The sequence below is a fragment of the Paramormyrops kingsleyae genome, chromosome 25, assembly GCF_048594095.1.
Source record: "Paramormyrops kingsleyae isolate MSU_618 chromosome 25, PKINGS_0.4, whole genome shotgun sequence".
NCBI classification, from domain to species: Eukaryota; Metazoa; Chordata; class Actinopteri; order Osteoglossiformes; family Mormyridae; genus Paramormyrops; species Paramormyrops kingsleyae.
Window position 1 is genome coordinate 1428927 of NC_132821.1, and position 22765 is coordinate 1451691.

General features: G+C 45.0%; 2 long non-coding RNA genes across 3 annotated transcripts; one reads left to right on the top strand and one right to left on the bottom strand.

The window, feature by feature from the left end:
* Positions 1–1348: 1348 nt before the first annotated feature.
* On the bottom strand, positions 1349–17366 carry LOC140582787 (uncharacterized). Its single transcript, XR_011985569.1, has 2 exons — positions 15162–17366; positions 1349–1709 (listed from the first exon to the last, which is right to left on the bottom strand). It is a non-coding gene; the product is annotated as an uncharacterized lncRNA (long non-coding RNA).
* A 1884-nt stretch (positions 17367–19250) lies between these two features.
* LOC140583016 (uncharacterized) lies at positions 19251–20311 on the top strand. 2 transcript variants are annotated; one of them, XR_011985804.1, is made up of 4 exons: positions 19251–19476; positions 19584–19661; positions 19750–19848; positions 19953–20311. It is a non-coding gene; the product is annotated as an uncharacterized lncRNA (long non-coding RNA). The 2 variants fall into 2 exon arrangements; XR_011985803.1 differs by having other exon boundaries at positions 19584–19848.
* The last annotated feature ends 2454 nt before the right edge of the window (positions 20312–22765 follow it).

Genomic DNA, 22765 nt, shown 5'->3' on the forward strand with positions numbered 1-22765 from the left:
CCACTGACGTCAGGTGCATGCTCAGCTACAACAGGAAGTGCAGGGGAATCAAGCGCTAACTTAGTCTTTGAGGCCAATGTGAACGGTATGTTGTTTTATTATTTGTATTACTGAATGACATAAGTTTTACAAGTTTGTTTCATGCCATACAGTATTGCAATGTAAATGTTTTGATGTAGTAACTTTTTTTTCTCTGATGACTGGAGTGAATTTTTTCAGTTAAAAGGCAACTATACTAGCCAGTTGGCTCACGTTATCTTAAATTATAATTAAAATAAACACATTTCTCCTTTTACAGAGCTTTTCATGGAGTTACCTTGTGAATGTCTTAGTTTCCAGCATATAGTTTTTAGTTGTTCGTGTGGTCTTGAGGAGAACGTTTCTCGGTCTCCTTGTGGTAAGGCAAGGCAAGTTTTTATCATACACAGGGGTTATTTAATATGCTTTATAAAAACAAGATTTTAAAAAGTTAAACCAAGATAATAAAAAAGCAAAATAGAGATGAAAAAAACTTATTTGAATAAAAATTGCTTAGAAAATCTAAAAAATCTGATTAAAAGTGCAGTATGTCCTGCCCCGCTCGTCCGCTCCTCCCGTGTTCCACGCCCCCTCGTTAACCCAGTGTTTATCAGCTGTTTCCAGTTGTTTTCATTATCGTTGATGGGTCTGGACTCTGGAACGTAACTTCCGCGATAGGCGGGGATCACTATATATTTTCACCTATCGCAGATGGGTCTGGATCCCCCGCCTATCGCGGAAGTTACGTTCCAGACACATCAGCAATAGGTGAAAATCCGCGATATAGAAAGACCATGTACATAAACTTTTTATAGTTTAAGCCTTAAAATACCATTCCCACATGCTTTAAACACATGTGAACTTATTAAAACGCACTTTGTAAACACATATGATATGTGGATGTTGGGCTAAGGATATGAGTGACATAAAATGAGAAATTCTGGTATCATTCGAATGTTTCTAGCAATGCATCATGTTGGTCTTAAATTTTACTCATAATGGTCTTAAAATGTCTTTAAAAGGTCTTAAATTTAACTTACTGATACCTGCAAGAACCCTGTAAATACAAGGTTTCTATCAGTGCCTCATTCAGACAAATGTTGTTTTTGGACGTTTGACTTGCAATGCATCATGGGACAAATATTTGGGGTCGGGACTTAATTCTTATATATTTGTACTTCTATATGTAACCCAATGCGCTATTCAATAAAAAAAAAAATATCGCTTGAGTATTAATTAAGGTAATAAGTACTGGTATGGGCCAGGCAGCAATGTACCACCTTCGAATCCAGAATCACAAATAATAGTAATAACATTAAAGTCAAATAAATTCTGGACCAGAGCGTACCTTTATCAAACTTATGTATTGGTATTTAACTTCACCATGAACACACATTCAAAAGAATCAACATCACTGTGAACAGTTACTTAGACAAGTCCACTATATCAGTTCAGCATCCATATACTGAAGACTGTTCAGTAATAAAAAAAAATATTTGAGGCCTCAAAAGAAAATTCCAAAAAAAAAATTGTAACCTGTCGTCCTGCACTGTGGAAGTGAAAGGACTGGAAGAGTCTGAAGAATCACTCCAGCAGTTTTTTTTTTTATGATCACGGCCACGTAGCACTTAGCCTTCCGTCGATAAGCTGATCCTGGTCCAGACGTCCAGGGAAGCTGCTCACTCAAACACCTATTGTAAAATAAATAAAATTAAGGAGGTGGGTAGCGATGAATTTGACCCAGCTTGTGCACGCACTTATGTAGGATTCCTCTCCATAACTGAGCTACACACAGTCTGAGCGCGCTCTCCCCTTGTGCCGTAAAGCGGCACTGTCTTTACAATGCACATTCACACACGCGCCAAAAAAAATTACAGACATCTAGATTTTTTTCTTCTTTCTTTCTCAAGTTAACATTTCCCTTGCCTAAGACAAAAGATTGTCATTCCATATAACAATTATTCACCATGTACAGTAATCCAATATTAAACTGGATTTTCTTAGTAAAACAGTTATCTCCCACAAACACATAAGCAAAATTATGGTGTCTCAACCCCTTTTATAAACTGAGTAAGCTACATTCTAAACTAAATCTCCACAATTTGCGTAAAGATTTGTTAATTTATTAACATGCTAACCTTGCTTAAGCTAGCGTAACATCAGTTTAAGCAACCGTTTAATCATATATCGTGACATGACACTCAAGTAAAACTTCCAAAAACATACCTATTGTAAAATAAATAAAATTAAGGAGGTGGGTAGCGATGAATTTGACCCAGCTTGTGCACGCACTTATGTAGGATTCCTCTCCATAACTGAGCTACACACAGTCTGAGCGCGCTCTCCCCTTGTGCCGTAAAGCGGCACTGTCGCAATCATCCAGACGTGAATGCAACCCCTACAACGTACCGTCATAATTAAACAACTTAAAGAGACACATATTGTAACTCCATTTATACCAAAGTGAAATTTGATGTGGGTTACATCCTCCCCTCCTTAAGAAACCAACGTCCTCGTTAGCTTTACCTGTCCCTGTTTAGCAAGATACCTGTAAGGCTCGAAATCTGTTCTTGCAATGACAATAAAATCTTTCCTACATCTACCTCTATCACCTGCCTAACTGCAGTTTGTTGCCTACAACTGGCTTTGTGTCCGGTTTCATAATCAGACAGATATGCTGGAGGTACTCTTCGTCTGCAAGGTCTTCTAAGAGTTGGAACTGAACTGCCTTCAGATTCAGTCTCCTCTGCTTCACTTAATGCTGAATGACCATTTATTCTGTATGGAGTATTGCTCTCCTCAGATATCTTCTCTGCATTTTGTGGAACAAATTCTGGTGAATCAGGATTGGGTGTCCACTTGGGCTGAAGCTGTGCAACTGGAAGCTCCATTGCTGACTCTTCCCCTAGGTTTGACTGATCACTTGCCCCAATACACTCAGCGTCCAAACCACATTCCTTCGATTGGCTTTTAACACCTGTTCCTGGTCCCTCTTCCACTTCGGATTCTCTCTCATCATTTGATGTTAAAGGTAAAAAACCACATGGCAACAGCAGGTCTCGGTGCAAAATGCGTTCCCTTCCTTCACCAATCTCCTCTCTCACAACATACACCGGGATATTCTCATCTGGCTGTTTTACCACAATATAGACATTTGGTTCCCATCTGTCAGCAATCTTATGCTTTCTTCGCAGACCTACATTCCTGACCAACACTCTATCCCCTATATCAATGGCTGCAGCAGTTACCTTTGCATCCCATCGTCTTTTATTCATTAGCTGTCTCTTTTCTGCATTCGCAGAGGCTAACTGATATGCCCACTTCAGCCTTTTCTTCAATTCTTTCACATAACTGGAATGCGTTTTGGGGTTAACTCCTTCAGGGCTAATGCCGAAGCATGAATCTATAGGAAGACGAGGCTGCCTGCCAAACATTAACATAAAGGGAGACTCCCCCGTTGCATCATTGCGAGTGCAATTATACGCATGCACGAGAGGCTTCACATACTTCCGCCAATGCTCCTTTCTTTTCTCACTCAGGGTTCCCAGTAGGTCTAGTAGAGTCCGATTGAATCTCTCAACTGGATTTCCCCTGGGATGGTAAGGAGTAGTTCTTGACTTGGTCCCTGACAGCTTGCACAATTCCGCCACGACCTCAGATTCGAAATTTGCTCCCTGATCACTGTGTAACCTACGAGGAAATCCATAATGACTGATGAAGTTTTCCCACAAAACTGAGGCTACCGTTTTAGCGGTTTGATCACGGGTGGGAAATGCTTGGGCATACTTAGTAAAATGATCCGTGATAACTAAAATGTTACGTATTTCCTTGGAATCCGGCTCTATTGTCAGAAAGTCCATGCACACAAGCTCGAGGGGACCATGTACTTTGATGTTTACTAGCTTGGCAGCCTTCTGCGCTTTTGCTTTCCTCCGTGTGCATCTTTCACAAGTCTTACACTTATCCTCAATGAATCTCGTCATTCTTGGCCAATAGAATCTAGCCCTAGCCAGTTCAATGGTCCTCTCAAAGCCCATATGCCCTGTCTCATCATGAATTCCCTCAAACGCTCTATCTCTGTGGCTCTGAGGGATTAACAGCTGATGGAAGGACCTTCCAACTGAGGTAGTACTTTTCCTATACAGAACACCTTTTTGTAATAGGAGTCTAGACCGCTCTTTCAATAGCAAAACTACGTCTGGCAGTTCTTTCTGTTTGTCTACATTCAACCCTGTTTCAACAATTTCAATTACACGAGCTAAACTGGTATCTTTCCGCTGGAGAGAGTACCAATCCTCCAAAGTCATGCTAGGTAAGGTTGGCTGACCTGGCCATGGATCCGGCTCCTCTAGTTCAGAAGGAACTGCTCTTTCAGCACAAAGGATGGTCTCCACAGCAGGTATATCAGATCCCTCCTCAACGATGTCTTCTCCGGTTGACCTAATCGAGAGCTTAGCTCCATGACGCATGCACACAGCCTCCACTGTTTTCTTGTTGAGGACAGCAAAATCCTCTGGAGACTGACTAATTCTTTCCATCAATTTGGACACTCTTTGCTGTACTTTGTTAAAATCTTCATCTTCCTCCACAGTTTCTTGTGGTATCCTAGATAGCCCATCTGCATCTGCGTTTCTCTTTCCAGATTTATAATGAATGTCAAAATCATACATAGAAATAGCTGCCAACCATCTATGGCTTGTTGCGTCCAGCTTGGCACGTGTCAGCACATATGTTTTTTTTTTTTTTTTTTTTTTTTTTTTTTTTTTTTTTTTTTTTAATTCCCTCCTCCACCCCCCCTCTGCGGGGGACTGTATCTATTTTTTTTATTTTTTTATTTTTTTTTTTAAATTATTATTTATTTATTTATTTTTTATTTTATTTTATATTTTTATTTGCTTCCTCAAAAGAAGGAGAGGGAGGGGGGGGACAAAGGAGAAGGAGGGAAGAGAGAGAGAGGGAGAGAGAGGAATGGAAAGAAAACAGAAAAAAAAAAAAAAAACAAAAGAAAAACAAAAAAAAAAACAAAAAAACCAAGAAAAAAACAAAACAGATAATCTGCTTCCATGTCTGTTGAAAAGAGAAAGACAACATACAACATCTGTACTAATCACAACGACCATCAAACGTTAAATGTTGTTGAACAGCACCCACAACCAGCCTTACAACCCATGCCCAGAAACAACAGCCGATCAAGACAGTGTGTGTCCGTGAGCACGTGTCCGTGAGCACCTGTGTGCACACCTGTGTGTCAGCGCGCTGGTGTTCCTAAGGTTTCTCCAAGTAATTGTCTAGTAGTGTGTGTGGGGAGCCACAGCCCCGCCCACCCAGGACATGAAGTCGACACGGGGGAGACCCGGGCCCCAGATATCCAGAGGCCCCCCAGGGCACGGGAACCCCAGGAGGACCAACGCAGGGACAATTGCAGCCCCCACCGAGAAAAGGGCAGAGGAGCGCTCCGGAGGGGGGCCATCCGGCAGCCACATCACAGGAGCCCCAGGGGGCCGTGGCGACGAGCACGCAGGCCCCGCCGGCGGCCGGCCACACCAGGGCAGACCGGACCCCGGGCCCAGAGATCCAAGGGACCCCCCACCCCCCAGCCAGGGCCCCGACAGAGCTGGAAGGGCCAGGCCCCGGCAGGCAACCGCCGAGAGTGAGCCAGCACACACCAGAGCATCCAGCCCCAGACATCGAGAACCACCAACGCATCGGCGGCCGGGGGCCTCATCCACCAGCAGGGAGTGTGGCGGGGGGTAATAGAGCCTGAGATGTTATTTCAGGTGGAGTCTAAGACCCAACCTGACACATACGTATAGACAGACAGGCACACACATACACAAGCATACGTTCCCACCCTCAAGCACACATAAACAAATATTCACCCATTCGCCCAACATGAAGACACAGAAATGAACGCCGTACACACACTCACACTCCCCATATATACTCTATACTCCGAGATCTAGGCACCACCGCCCCCAGAGGGGCAATCCGCCACCAGACCTCGGAGATGGATCCCTTTTTTCCTCTGGCATGGGGACAAGAAGACCACCCCGGACCCCACAGCAGCCGAGAAGCCCACCAGCCCAGACCCCGACCGGACGGCCAGCTCCTCCCAGCCCCCGGCCCCAGATGGTGAACAGAGAACGGGGGTGTGAAAAGACCCCATGCTTCCCTCCGCCCGCTCATATGTGGTGTTGGTGCGTGTTGTTCTAAAGTGCTTTAAAACAGGGGAAGGGCATGGTGCTAACCACCCTCTGCCAATCAGCAGCTGGTGTCAGCTCGGCCCCTCCCCAGAACCCTCAATGTCTATATGCAACTTAAAATTGAGAAGTGGGCACTGGCACCAGAGGTAAGGCTGAATGAACAGACCGCCCTCTGGACGCCATTCCTTGTGCCCACCCCCAAGGCCCTAGATGTATGTGTCATGAGAGAGTAAGTAATGAGAGTGTCTAAGTTGTGATGTGTGATTGAGACACAGGTGGCCACGGGAGGACAGAGGAGGAATCCCCTGCATCCCAGCGACGCACCTGCACCTCAAAGCCCTATATGTGTGTTGGGGTGACGGAGCGGGAGGAGGGAAGCATTTAGGGATGGGGAGGAAAGGATCGGGGGGGGCAAAGTACCCCCCTCTGGAGCCAGCCCCCCCGCTGACCCCCAAAAGCACCCCCGTTCCCCGAAATCCACCCAGGGCGGGAGAGCCGAGGCCCATCCAGTCCGGGGGCCCAGAGCAGCGGCACCACCGGGCACCACAGAGCCCGGGGCAGCCAACCAGACCCCACCACAGAGGGAAAAACTATACCCACCCCACCATTCAGTCAACTCCCAGACTACATAAGACAACAGACACCCAGGTTTGGTCCATTCTCCTACTCTATTGGATTCCCCCCCACCCCCGCAGAGTGGATACCCCTAAGGCAGGGACCACCTGCGGGCAGATGGTAACAACCTCCCCACCAGCTAAAGAGGCCCCCAGCCCCTCCAATGCGCCGAAGGTCCCCGCGCCGGGGCCGGGCCCCAGTACACGCGCCAGCCCACACCCCGGCGACCCACCCACCAGGACCCAAGCCCCCCCAGCCCAGCCGGAACCCCAGCCCGGAGGCAGAGCGCCCCCAGAACCCCAAGCCCGCCCCGGACCCACCCAGGAGCAGCACGGCCGCCAGGCTGGTACCCTACGTCCGCCGGCACAGGCTACCCCAGCAGCGCTGCATGCAGCCACCAGAAAGACGCCACCCAAGAGCCACCAAAGCCCCATCCAGGCCAGGTCCGCAGTCCCAGCGCCGAACCCCCCCAGAAACCCCCCCCCCCCAGGGAACCCCCAGACACCCCAAGCCCATAGGCCCCCCCCCACACCAACAACAAAGACCGAAGCGGGACAAACCTGCGACCCCCCACCGCCACTAGGTGATGGAGCTGATCAAAGGAGCCCAGAGAGATTGGTCTAATGTGGCGGCAGAAGCTGTATCAAGACTAATATGGTCCAGCAAACTCTCTCTATATTGGTTGATATTAAGGTTATTTTTATTTTTCCAGTTCATGAGGACAGTCTTCTTAGCAATGCATAAAGCGGTGAAAGCCATGTGGGTTGTGTTAATCTCGGTAGTGACACCATCTAAGTCACCCAACAAGCAGACTGAAGGAGAGGCTGGAATGGTACATTTCAGACACTTTGATAAGTCCTCACAAATCCTGCGCCAAAACATCTGAACAGGTGGACAGAACCAAAGAGCATGGATGTAATTGTCAGGTGTATCCCCTTGACAGTGTGAGCAGTTGTTAGAAGATGTAAAACCCATCCTGAACATCCGATGCCCTGTATAGTGCACTCTATGCAGGATTTTGTATTGTATTAATTGTAAATTGGGACTTCTAATCAGTTCAAAGGTTTTTAAGCATGTCTTAGACCAGAAATTGTGGTTCCAGCTGATTGATAAATCTGCCTCCCATTTTGCAATAGGAAGGGATATTGAATCATCCATTTTAGAAAGTGTCCTGTATATTTTAGACAGTAATTTGGGGGTTTTGAGATTAAGGAATTCTGCCACCCTTGGTGGTATTTGTAATTTGATTTGAGTAGACTTGAATTTCCTTTTTACTATAGATTTAACTTGTTGATATTCTAAAAATCTATTCTTGTTAATCCCATGTCTTTTAACTAATAAGTCAAAGGGGATAAAGTCTATTTCTTCAAATATATGTTCCAAGTATTTAATACCTTTACAACTCCAATCCGGGAAATTTATGATATTATTGTTTAGTAGTATGTCAGGGTTGTTCCAGATGGGAGTACGTTTGCATGGGATTAATGAAGACTCAGTCATTTTAAGAAACTCCCACCATGCTGTCAGAGAAGAGCTGATACTGATGCTTTTGAAGCATTCATGTCGTTTAATGTTTGAGCTAATGAATGGTAGATCCGAAATGTCTATGTTATTGCATATAGCCTGTTCTACGTCTAGCCAAGGTTCATCTAAGAAGGTATGTTTTAGCCATCCTGAGATGTTTTGAAGCCTGTTGGCTAAGAAGTAGTGGTGAAAGTTAGGCAGATCTAGTCCTCCTTTGTCCTTGGTCCTTTGCAGCGTTTTTAGGCTAATACGCGGTGGTTTATCTTTCCAAAGGAATTTAGAGATGGCGGAGTCCAGAGATCTAAACCAGTCAGGTGATGGTTTACTTGGAATCATTGCAAATAAATAATTAATTCTTGGTAACACCATCATTTTTATTGATGCAACCCTTCCCATGAGTGATATGGGCAGGGACTTCCATCTAACCAGCTCATCCTCTACCTTCATTAAAAGTGGGATGTGGTTTAATTTAGTTAAGTCTGCCAGCCTAGGTGAAACATTAATACCTAAATATTTAATATCCCCAGATTGCAGTGGAGTGGAGGAAGAGTTCTGAAAGGAGCAGTTAATTGGAAGAACTGTAGATTTTAACCAGTTTATTGAATAATCTGAGACTCTTGAGAAAGAGTTTATTAATGTAATTACCTCAGAGAGAGTGGTTTGTGAATGCTGGAGAAAAAGTAACACATCATCCGCATAAAGACTGACCTTATGTTCCACATTCTTGCATTTGATGCCTTTAATCACTATAGCCTGTCTAATTGCTGCTGCTAGTGGTTCAATAAAAATTGCAAACAGTGAGGGGGAGAGAGGGCATCCCTGCCTGGTGCCCCTCTTGAGACAGAAGCTAGAGGATGTTTGGTCATTTGTCCTAACACATGCTGTTGGGGAACTATATAATATTTTTAACCAGTTTATGAAAGAGGTTCCAAAACCAAATTTGTGTAATGTTGCAAATAAAAAACTCCAACTAACTCTATCGAATGCTTTTTCTGCATCTAGAGACAATATTATGATTTGAAGGTTTTTATTGCACGAATAGTCTATCAGATTGAGTAATCTACGTGTGTTTGTTGATGAGTGCCTCCCTTTTATGAAACCAGTTTGGTCAGGATGAATTATGTGAGGGGTTATCTTCTCTATTCTTTTTGAGAGAGCTTTGCAGATTATTTTAAGGTCAACATTAATAAGTGATATTGGACGATAGCTGGTAGGCAATATAGGGTCTTTGCCTGGTTTTAGCAAGAGACTAATGTTGGCAGAATTCATATTTGGTGGTAGTCTACCATTTTCCTTGGTTTCCTGCAACATTCTGTAGAATGTTGGTGACAGAATTGTCCAGAATTCTTTATAGAATTCTACTGGAAATCCATCTGGACCTGGAGCCTTATTATTGGGCATACTGTTCAAAGCTTCCTGGAGTTCACCTGGTGTCAGCAGAGAATCCAGTTCTATCGTTTGATTATCTGATAATTTCGGAAGGGTTATACTATCAAGAAACTGATCAATTTCGTCTTTAGATGGGTTTATCTGTGGTAAGTATAAAGATTTGTAAAAGTCCCTGAAAGTGTTGTTTATTCTTTCAGGGTCATATACTGTATCCCCAGTTGAGTCTTTAACAGCACATATAGTTGTTTTTTCTTTATTTATTTTTAACTGGTTAGCTAAAAATCTACCTGATTTATTACCATATTCATAATTTTGCCAGCGAAGTCTTTGTGCTAAGAATTGTGTTTTTTTATGAATAATTTCATTTAATTCTAATTTTGCTTTACGTATTTTATTCAGCATTTCCTGTTCCTGGGATGATACATAAGCTTCTTCTAAGGATTTGATGTTTTCTTCTAATTCCTGAATATACTTGTTTTCTCTTTTCTTTTTATGTGATGAGAATGAGATTATTTTACCTCTCATCACAGCTTTGCCTGCTTCCCAGAGAACAGATGCTGATGTTCCAGGCAGGTCATTATAGTCTAAATATAAAGCCCACTCTTTTTTGAAATAGTTAATAAAATCTCCATCTTTAAGCAATGATGTATTAAATCTCCAGTTTCTAATTGGTGGAATGGCTTTCTTATTTATTAGGGTTAAAGATACAGGAGCATGATCGCTGACAGCTATAGGGTGTATCTCAGTGTCTGAAATGTCACTCAGCAGTGAGCTACTGATTAGGAAATAATCCAGACGAGAGTAAGAGTGATGGACGTGTGAGAAGAAAGTATATTCCCTACGGTTGGGGTGAAGAGAACGCCATGCATCACGAAGACCATAGTCACTCGTGTACTGCTTAACTATATTTATGGATTCCCAATTGCGCTGAGCAGCTGTACTGAGCCTATCCATTTCTTTATTTAGTGCGAAATTGAGATCGCCCCCAAGAACGAGTGCGCTATCTAGGTGTTCAGAGAGTGCGGTAAAGAAAACGTGGAAGAATGAAGGGTTATCAACATTTGGACCATATATACTAACAATACATAACTTCTTGTTAAGTATAGACAATTTAATGATTATAAATCTACCTTCTGGATCTATAATTGTGTTGAGTAATGTGAAATTAACATTTTTATGTATTAAAATTGCTACTCCCCTTTGCCTAGAGTTATAACAGGCTGAGAACACATTAGGAAACTCAGGTGTTTTAAGTTCATCTGTAGCTGTGGCAGGTCTATGAGTCTCTTGTAATAAAACAACGTCTGCCTGTAGTTTTTTAAGCTGGCTAAATATTTTTAACCTCTTCTCTCTGGAGCCAGCTCCATGCACATTCCATGAGACAAACCTTAGTGTGCCCATAGACATGTGTGTGTAGCTAATATTGCACGTGCAAATGAGTCAGATACGAACGAGCGTGTGAGCGCTTGTGTGCGTGTGTATCCTATATATCTGTGTGCACTATAAGGTCGGAGTGGTTGTGGTGAAGCTAAGTACATATGTACATTATCATGTCGTGCAGATGTGTAAAAATCGAGGGTGTTGTGTGTGATTGAGTAGAAATTTAAAGCAGGTGATCGGTGCAGGGAAAGCAGGGAGAAGTGAAAAAGACATACAAAGAGGCACGCGAGTAAGGGTGTAAGTGAGAAACATAGAAACGAAAACATTGTTAGGACTGAAGCGCTGCGGAGACTGACGGCAGTGTATTTGTTATGACATAACATTAAATTAGCGAATTAACATGTATAAGCTAGATTAAACAGAAGAAGATTTGGGAAAAGAAGAAAAATATAACAGGTTCTTATCTGGGGTGGCGTTAATATAACCAGGGAGTGATGTTAGGGTCGCGGTAGAGCTGTCCATCCACGTAGAGCCGATCCACGGCGATGACAGCTCGGGAGCCCTTCTGGATGGAGCTGCGTCGGATTGGGAACAGAACTTTGCGTCGCTCCAGAATCTCTTTGGGGAACTGGTCGTTTACGCCAAAGTCCGTTCCTTTCAGCTCCCTGCCGCGGCTCTTCACCTGCTGCTTCTGTTTGAAATTCCCGAATTTGGCCACAATAGGACGCGGTCTCAGGGCACCAGGCCTCTTAGCTCCCAGCCGATGGACTCTGTCAAAGCAGATGCTTTCCACAGTGTCCTCTGGAAGCTTCAGGTGGGTCTTGATAAATGTTTTAACCGTAATTTCTGCGTCCTCTTCAGCAGATTCCGGGATGCCTGAAAACACCAGGTTATCTCTCATACTACGGGCTTGGAGATCGATGACAGTCTCTTTTATTTTTTTATTTTCTTCTTTTAGATTGGTCACATTCTCAGTTAGAGACTTGACCGAGCCCCGTAGTGAGGCGTTTTCAGCAGCAAGTGTTTCCACCTGTTGCTGGCTGAATTCCAAAGACTCCCTCAGGGATGTGAACTCCTGATGCAAAATCTCGACCAGAGACAACCTCGCGTCGAAGCTGGACAATCGCTTATCGATTGACTCCAGTATGTCGGCGAAGTCTTTACTAGTCGGCGAAGTTGCTCCGGGGGAGTCTGCCGGGCGACTTCTTTTGGATGACGGCGTCTCGCTTTTTCCCGGGGAAGATGTATTGAGGTTCTTCTTCATGACTGTAGTGTCGAAGTACCAGTCAATGTATTCTTCGAGTGATTCCAACTTCCCCTCGCTGTCCTCGCTCAGCTCGCTGTTCATTCAGATTTTCCGCCAAGTCTCCGGCGTCTGACGTCACTTACAGCATTTCCGGTCCTACATCATACATAGAAATAGCTGCCAACCATCTATGGCTTGTTGCGTCCAGCTTGGCACGTGTCAGCACATATGTTAATAGGTTGTTATCTGTGAGAACTTTGAAGCTAGACCCATATAAATAATCGTGGAACTTCTCACTGATTGCCCATTTTAGGGCAAGAAATTCAAGTTTGTGCGCAGGGTAATTCTTCTCACTCCTGGTGAGCCCCCTACTGGCATAAGCTATTACTCTGGTCTCACCATTTTGCACTTGATACAAAGCAGCACCCAACCCACTTGTACTGGCGTCTGTATGAAGTATGTATGGAAGCTTCCAGTCTGCAAAGCCCAGAACTGGTGCAGTTGTCAATTTGTCTACAATTGCTTCAAAAGCACTCTGACACTCCTGACCCCACTGCCCTTCTAAGGCCTGTGACCTGGACAACTTTCTATACCTGGGAGTTCTGGCCCTGGTTGAGAATTCACCCTTTAAAAGTTCATTCAGCGGTCTGGCCAGCCTTGCATAATCCTTCACGAACCTCCTATAGTACCCTGCAAAACCCAGAAAGGATCGCAACTCCTTCACATTCCTGGGTATGGGCCAGTCCTTAATGGCAGACACCTTTTTTGGATCCGGCTGGATTCCGTGTTCCGATATGATGTGACCCAGATATTTCACGGAGCTTTGAAAGAATTTGCATTTGCCAGGAGACAGCTTCAATCCATAATCGGAAAGTCTCGTCAATACTGTCATTAATCTCTGTTCGTGCTCTTCTAAAGTGCTGGAAAAAATTATCAAATCATCGAGAAATGCTATGACCTCTTGCAAGTTAATGCCGGTCATAATCTTTTCCATGGTGCGTTGGAAAGTTGCAGGGGAGTTGGTAAGTCCTTGAGGCATTCTGCGAAATTGCCAAGTCCCAAACGGAGTGGTGAAAGCAGTTTTAGTACGATCAGCAGGCTCTACCTCCAGCTGATAATAACCACTCTTCAGATCTAGTACTGTAAACCACTTCGAACCTGACAAAAGAGCAAAAGTCTCCTCAATACGTGGCAGAGGGTATGCATCTTTCTTGGTTAAGATGTTCAATTTCCTATAGTCAACCACCATCCTTAGGTCACCATTTTTCTTGCGCACCAGGACAATTGGTGAAGCATAAGGACTGCTTGACTCTTCTATAACACCACATGCCAGTAGTTCCCGCAAGTGATTTTTAAGATCTTCAAAATCGGCAGGTGATACTCTTCTTGTACGTTCTTTGAAAGGAACATGAGGTTCCAGCTCAATATGATGGCTGACTCCTGACATTGTGCCCACATCAAGATCATGTTTGGCGAACACTTGTGGAACTTCTGTCAATATCCTTTTTAACACTCTTTGCCTATATTCTGGAGATATGGGACTATTTTCAAAGTCTAGCTCGAAATCAAAACTGTTTGTAGGGACTGGGCCCTTGGCTTGAGCAACCCGCATTGAGAATGTTGTTGAACTGGCTTTTGTTAGAGGAGTGGTAGATGTCAGTGGTATGGCCCAGTCAATTGGCACACACTCTGCTATAACAGCCTTTGGTGGCAAGGTCACAATTTTACAAGAAACATTTCTCACTGCCAGCTTGAATCGGTTACAAGATACTGGCTGTACATTCACAACCTGATCCAATATGAACAAACCGCCCGGCACAGAATTTTGCTGGGGCTCTTCAACTATGGCTCTAAAACCGCCTGCACTGGATCTTGAGTGACAGATGCCCCTGAGCATGCAGATTTCATCAGGCTTTACATGGACAGGAGACTTACTACTCAACTTCACACGCAATATCTGGCCTCTGGTATGCAACCGTACCTTTTTGCAGCAGTCTAGGTAAGCTGAAGCCCATTCTGCTTTAATTGGAAGGGAAGTAAGAAATTGTGATCCTCCTTTTTTCTTGCAATCCTGTATAAGGTGCCTTAGAATGTTTGTTCCAACTAAAAGTGGAACTTTCTCATTATAGGACTGATCAGGACTAACTAGTGCTAAAACAGTAAACTTCTTGCCAGTCCCACATACACTCTTGGGAAATTGGACTTCCACTTCAATGTAGCCTAAATAAGGCACAACTTGTCCGGCTGCCCCCTCTATGTGAAGCAGATCACCAACAGAGCACAATTCTCGGTGTGCCAAGCTATTGGCATAGAATGACTGAGAAATTATGGTTACTTGTGACCCTGTGTCAATGAGACAGCTGCAATGAACTCCATCAAGCCAAGCAATACCTTCACATGATTCTCCTACCAAACCATCAGGGATTCCCTCAACACCAGACACCTCACTCTTTTGGAACTTAGACATACAATACTGTGAATGCTTGGAACTGGAAAGATTTAAAGCTCCCACTTGTTCCACAGCAGGAGCTCTTAGGAGTTTAAAGGGAGTTTCTGAAGAGAAGCAGTTTGAGACACTTGATGTCTCTCACATAACTTTTTCTGTACCAGACTGGCATTCACTGGATTAGTGCAATTTTGCAACATGTGTGAGTCTTCACCGCAACGGTAGCAAAACTTCTTCACTCTTGAATGCCTATCAGCGGGTTTGGAACTGGGTGCTACTGTGGAAGACTCGATGACCATCTGCTCTTTCTTGTTACATCGGACTGCCGTCTGGCGCTCACCCAAGCTATGAACACAAGGAGTGGTAGTGGTCCTTGCCATCTCTGTTTCCAGCTGTCTGACTCTTTCCTCCAGCTGTTTTCTATTGAGGTCAGAAAGTGAGTTGTCATTAACATCATCCTTCATAACATGCGTTTTTGAATGTACTCTTGACGATTCATGCCCCATATAACGCCTCCTTCTAGTCTCTTTAAGGTAGGTTTCTTGTTCATAAGACCGGATCCTCATCAACAGCTCCGAGAACACAACACCTTTCTTAGATGACTCTATTACAGATTCTTTCAGATGCATTGCAGCTATTAAAGTATCATCCCAACAGCCTCGGATGAACTGTTTTAGCAATTGGGAGTCAACGGTCTCCTTAAGGACTCCTCTCCTCTCCACTACTTCCAATAGAAGTGTATACAGCCGTCGCAGATAATCTGAAGCTTTTTCTCCACGACTTTGATATGTTTCTAGGAACTGAATATATAATTCTTCACCTTCCGTCACACTTCCATACACATTCTCTAATTCTTTAACATATTGGTTTGGGGATGCATGTTCACCAACACCTAATGCGACAGTTAAAGCTGGTGGCAACAAGCTGTCTACAAGCATCTGACGCTGTTGGTTTTCAGAAATGCTGACATCACTTACAACTTGTCTGGCTTGTAGACGCCAAAGGTTAAAATCTACTTCATTGTGGGGTTTATTGGGGTTACCAGAAAACACTCGCAATCTACGTTGTGCCAAAGTCTGTGAGTCCGAATTATGCTTGACGATATGTTCGACAACCACTCGCTGCACTTTGTCAGGAATGGGAATCATTGGCAAGGTGTCAGGAGATTGTTCAGAGGTGGGACCTTGAGTAACTATGTTGCAATTAAAGCTATCATTTTCTTTGACCCTTGCAGCCTTCAAAGACCTTGCAGAAGTCTCATCAACTTTTGGAGTGGATGTCAAAGGCTGTCCTTTACGCCATGTAGGGCCACATAACCTGCCTACTACTTTCTGACTTAAAGTATTTGGATTGACATTATAACATGCAGCCAATTCATCCAATTGCTCCTTAAAATGAGAGGTCAGGTCTTCAATTACAGATGCTAAAGTCTTAGACTCACTTGCCTCTTGTGTTGGGGCAGGTGCATTCTTAGGAGTATATTCGTCTAATTGTATAACCTGCCAACAAGGACCAGGGCCCGCATGAGGTTGTGCAGGATCTAAGAGCATCGGGGTGACTGCAAATTCAAATTGACATAATAGCTCATTGTCTAAATGGCCATTTAGATGCTGGATTTTTACTACGTCATCCACTAATGCAAATGTCTTTTGGACATATTCTAATGTGACATCTGAATCGACCCCCCGTAAAATAACTGTCCTTTCTGGGTCAAATCCATACACTTCACACAGATCCATACTTATGATATTTTAAGCAGTCTTGTATCCTGAAAGTATCTCCTATGCTAATATTCAAGCATGCTAATAAAGGTAAAAGTCAAAGTACGCTCTGGCCCCACCGTTGGGCGCCAATTTTCTTCTCCTTATGTAACCCAATGCGCTATTCAATAAAAAAAAATATCGCTTGAGTATTAATTAAGGTAATAAGTACTGGTATGGGCCAGGCAGCAATGTACCACCTTCGAATCCAGAATCACAAATAATAGTAATAACATTAAAGTCAAATAAATTCTGGACCAGAGCGTACCTTTATCAAACTTATGTATTGGTATTTAACTTCACCATGAACACACATTCAAAAGAATCAACATCACTGTGAACAGTTACTTAGACAAGTCCACTATATCAGTTCAGCATCCATATACTGAAGACTGTTCAGTAATAAAAAAAAATATTTGAGGCCTCAAAAGAAAATTCCAAAAAAAAAATTGTAACCTGTCGTCCTGCACTGTGGAAGTGAAAGGACTGGAAGAGTCTGAAGAATCACTCCAGCAGTTTTTTTTTTTATGATCACGGCCACGTAGCACTTAGCCTTCCGTCGATAAGCTGATCCTGGTCCAGACGTCCAGGGAAGCTGCTCACTCAAACACCTATTGTAAAATAAATAAAATTAAGGAGGTGGGTAGCGATGAATTTGACCCAGCTTGTGCACGCACTTATGTAGGATTCCTCTCCATAACTGAGCTACACACAGTCTGAGCGCGCTCTCCCCTTGTGCCGTAAAGCGGCACTGTCTTTACAATGCACATTCACACACGCGCCAAAAAAAATTACAGACGTCTAGATTTTTTTCTTCTTTCTTTCTCAAGTTAACATTTCCCTTGCCTAAGACAAAAGATTGTCATTCCATATAACAATTATTCACCATGTACAGTGTTACGACCCTGTCTAGGGGTTAGGGTGTAACAGAGGAAGGGAATGGGGAACACAGGGTGTGGTGTACAAGGGAACACACGTGGACAAAGGGGATATTTTTATAGTTTTTTTTTTATATTTTATTCACGCAAGACAGACACATAACAGCAAACCTGGTGCAAGAGCTTCAGGAGTGATAAAGGCCAAAACAATAAACAAAACCCCAACTACCGAACGAAACCCAAGTCTAACTGAACTACCAAAGAACACAGAAACAACAAAACCTATACCTAACTCCCTATCCAAATCAGTGGACACAAAGTATAACAAAACAAAACGGCAACCACTCCCTACGCACCAGATACATACACAAACACACATACAAGCCAAAGCGTAAAGTCCGAGGGGCGCGCGAAGTCGTAAACCAAAAACCGGGCGAAAGATCGAAAACCAGAAATCAAACAAAACCAGGGCAGAAGTACAGAGAAGGGCAAAGCGAGAAATCGTAATCCGAGAAACCAAAACCGTCATACACAATAATCATTCAAATAAGCAAACCAAAACACAATCCAAAATATGAGCAGAGCTCTCGAGGGTACTTTCTGTCCGGCTTTTCACTTCTGCCGGACGGAAGTGACGGCCGGCTTGCGGGGAAAGGTGGGCAGGGTCCAAACGGGGAGGCGGAGCAAGGGCCGAGCCAAGTGGTCCTGGTGGAGGGGGCGGAGCGAACAGCAGCAGGACGTAACACCCCCCCCCACAAGTGTGAACCTCATAGGTTCCACAAAACACAGTTAATTAGAAACAGGGTATATTACCCCAGTATATACAAAAAGGTCATACGCGTGAGAGGGCGTCAGCCACCAAGTTACTAGTACCTTTCTTATGGACAATCTGTAGGTTGAATGCCTGTACAATGAGGGACCAGCGCATTAGTCGTTGGTTGGAATTACACATTTTGTTCAAAAACACAAGGGGGTTGTGATCAGTAAAAACGGTCACAGGTTGGGGACTATCACCTACGTACACTTCGAAGTGCTGCAAAGCGAGTAACATCGCGAGGGCTTCCTTCTCTATCGTGCTGTATCCCAACTGGTGCTTAACGAATTTCTTTGACCAATATGAAATCGGATGGTCTAAACCCGCGGCGTCCTCTTGTAGAAGGACAGCGCCGGCTCCAGTACCGCTGGCGTCTACCTCCAATTTAAAAGGCTTTCCAAAGTCAGGGGCAGCTAACACGGGGGAACTAGTAAGCAGGGATTTTACCGAGTCGAAAGCAGATTGGCATTCAGCAGACCAATTCACTTGGGCGTCCTTACGGAGTAAATTGGTTAGGGGTGAAACGACATCCGAAAAATTTCGGCAGAAACAGCGGTAATAACCCGCCATCCCCAGGAAGCGGCGAAGGTCTTTCTTTGTCTTTGGTATGGGGAACGACGTAATTGCTTGGACTTTGGCGTCCACAGGCTTGACTGTTCCGTGTCCCACCAGTTTACCCAAGTAAGTGACAGTGCCCTGTCCGAATTCACACTTCTCGAGGTTTAACACTAACGAAGCCTCCTTTAATCTAGTAAAGACTAGGTCTAACACCGTCATATGGTGTTCCCACGAGTCAGAGTAGACAACCACATCATCTAAGTAAGCTTCACAATGTCTAACACCGCCGAGTACTATATTCATTAGTCGCTGAAATGTGGCTGGGGCATTACGTAATCCGAAGGACATAACCGTGTATTGTAGGAAGGTGTCTGGGGTAGCGAAGGCGGAGATCTCCGAAGCACGAGGGGTTAAAGGTACCTGCCAATATCCTTTCAGGAGGTCGAGCTTGGTTACGAACCGAGCGGACCCAATGCGGTCCACACAATCTTCCATTCTAGGAAGCGGAAAGGCGTCGGGTTTGGTTACCGCGTTGACTTTCCTATAGTCGGTGCAGAAACGAGACGTACCATCGGGTTTTGGGACAAGCAAACAGGGTGAACTCCAGGGACTGGAACTAGGAACGGCAAGACCCGTTTCCAGCAGGTAATCAGTCTCCTTTTTTAATAGCTCCCGCTTATGAGGACTAACGCGATAGGGGTGCTGTTTAATGGGGATATGATCTCCAACATCAATGTCATGTTCTAACACAGGGGTCTGCGAAGGGGTGTCGGAGAATAGCGACGGAAACTTGCGCACTAGGGCCTGGATATCCGATTGGGCGGCTCTGGGTAAGTGAGCAAGCCTTTTCTCGAGGACTTTAAGGGCTTCTGAATTTGGTAGGCGAGCGCATGGTAAACAATTTCTCCCGAGGTGCAGCTCATCGAGTTCGGGCGAGTACTCGCGCACCGGCACAGTAACCACAGCAGAGGGGAGCAAAACAGAAGCGGACGAAGGAACGGGGTCAGCACGATCAACGTAAGGTTTTAGCATATTGATATGACACAGGCGAGTTTTCCGCTTGCGGTTTGGGGTCTCAATGATATAATTTGTGGGACTTACTTTTTCCTGTATACTATAAGGACCTGAAAACCGGGCTTGAAGAGACGAGCCAGGCAAGGGCAAAAGGACTAACACGCGATCTCCCTCTTGGAAAGACCGTTCTCTAGCGGTCTTATCGAAACGAGTTTTCATCACCTCCTGTGACGAACCTAACGATCGCTTGGCCAAGTCCCTGGCTGCACCAAGGCGCTCACGCAGAGACTTAACATAGCCTAACACATTCCTAGTCTGAGGAGGTGGATTCGGGGACAACCACTGCTCTTGCAGTACCTTCAAGGGACCACGTAGCGTATGCCCAAAAACAAGCTCAGCTGGACTGAATCCAGTGGATTCCTGTACTGTATCCCGAATTGCGAATAAAAGCAAAGGTACTCCCTCATCCCAATCTTTTCCTGCCTCTGAACAGTAAGTTCGCAACATTGTCTTAAACGTTTGGTGAAAACGCTCGAGGGCACCCTGGGACTCCGGGTGATAAGCACTGGAGACCTGATGTCTAATTTTCAATTCCCGTAATACCTGGGAAAACAACCGGGAAGTAAAGTTTGACCCTTGGTCGGACTGTACATATCTCGGTAAACCAAATGTGGTACAAAATTTTATTAGCGCTTTCACCACCCCTTTTGTTTTTAAGCTCCGCATGGGTATTGCTTCGGGGTAACGGGTGGTGGCACACATTAGGGTAAAGAGATAACTATTCCCTGAACGAGTTTTGGGTAATGGACCCACACAATCAATAAAGACATGTTCGAAGGGTTCCCCAATCGCTGGGACTGGGCGCAGGGGAGCGGGGGGAATAATTTGGTTCGGCTTTCCGACTATTTGGCAGGCATGGCACGAACGACAGTATCTTTTTATGTCTGAATTTATTCCTGGCCAATAGAAGCACTTGGTTATGCGGGCGAGCGTCTTCCTAATTCCAAGGTGACCTGAACACGGGTGATCGTGAGCTAAGGCTAATACTTGAGGTCGAAGGGGACATGGAACAACCACCTGAAATACCGTAGCCCATTCCTTGGGAGACTGAGGAGGTGTCCACTTCCTCATTAGCACACTGTGATCCAAGAAGTAAGCTACTGCGTGGTCTGCTAAGTCTGCTTTCTCCACGGCCGAATCAAAGCACTCCTTCAGGGAGGGGTCAGCTTCCTGAGCGGAGATTAACTCTCCCCGTGTACATATGCTACCAGTGGCTTGGGGTGGAACAAGTTCTTCTAGTTCAGGTTCTGGACCAGAGCACGGGGGCAAAATGGTGATCTCCTGATCAGCCATAAAGGTGTCAGCTAGCTCAATGTCTGCAAATTTTCGAGCCTGGGACCGAGTGAGAACACAAGTGGGGAATACAGCAGGATAGTCAACATCCAAATTGTCGGAGCAGCACCCTGGCTCTGACGCTACCTCAGGTAGTGGAACTACCTTACCTCCCGCTATGTCGTTCCCCAAAATGAATGTAACACCCGAAACAGGAAGACGAGGTCGAACAGCCACTTTAACAACACCACAGAAATCATTGGTTTTCAAATACACTTGGTGCAGAGGCACTCTCACAGTTCCTAACTCAATCCCTTGCACAAGAACATCATAACCAGTGTACGTCGAGTCAGTAAAGGGTAACACATCGTCTAGTATAAAGGACTGAGCAGCTCCAGTGTCACGCAAAATGGTTACAGGGGTATTTACATCGGCATCATCGAACGAAACAAAACCAGAAAACACAAATGGTTGGAAGGCAGGTTCAACAGAGTGGGCTGGCGGCGAGACATCAATAACACAATCAGCAACATTTACCTTCCTAACAGCCGAACGGGTATTCTTGCGCCGAAGCGCAGGACAAACGGATATCAGATGACCAACTTCATGGCAATAGAAACATTCCCTGGTTTCTACGCGTGAGGTAGAAACAGCCGTCTCAGGGGTCGGCACCGATCTAGGGTGGAGTTTACGAGGCATAGGAGTAGGAACAAACACGGTTCGATGGGTCAGTATGAATTCATCAGCGAGGGTGGCGGCTTCCGCAAGAGACGTCACCTTTTGCTCATTCAAGTATATAACCACACGATCAGGTACACAGTTTTTAAATTCCTCTAACAAAAGCAGCTCTTTAAGATGATCAAAGTCAGTCACACCACTAGCGGTACACCATTTATCAAAGAGGAGTGACTTCTCCCGAGCGAATTCCACGTGAGTTTGCTGGGCGGATTTACAAAGTTTCCGAAAGTTCTGCCGGTATGCTTCGGGCACTAACTCATAAGCCCTTAAAACAGTGGCCTTCACCACATCATAATCTAGACTCTGTTCTAATCCAAGAGCCGAACATACCTCCTGAGCTTTCCCTACGAGTTTGCATTGAAGCAAAAGCGACCAAAGGTGCCTGGGCCAATTCAAAGTGGTCGCGATGCGCTCGAAGATGGGGAAATATGCATCCACTTCATTTTCTCTAAATATGGGCACGAGTCCAATATGGCGACTCACGTCAAATCCAATGTTCTCCTTTTCAGGAGATCGAGTTAAACCCAGCGGAGATTGAGGATTAGGACGCACGTTCTCGTCCGGCGAACCTACACCGGCACGAGCGGTGGAGCGAGCAGTTTCAAGGGGCGAGCTTACCTTCCGCGGCGGAGGAACAGGCTGTGGCTGGCCTACCCTCGCCCTTTGCACGGCAGCGTCCCGCTCTGCTTCCATCTCCAAAGCCCTAATTCGTAAGATTTGGGCTTGGCAGTCCTGCTTCTTAATCTCCAATTCGGTTTCTCTCAGCCGAATTGTGAGGAGGATCTCCTCCTTAGACGAGCCGAGATTCTTGGGATCCATGCGAGACCCTGGCACCGGGCCTCCGGCTTCC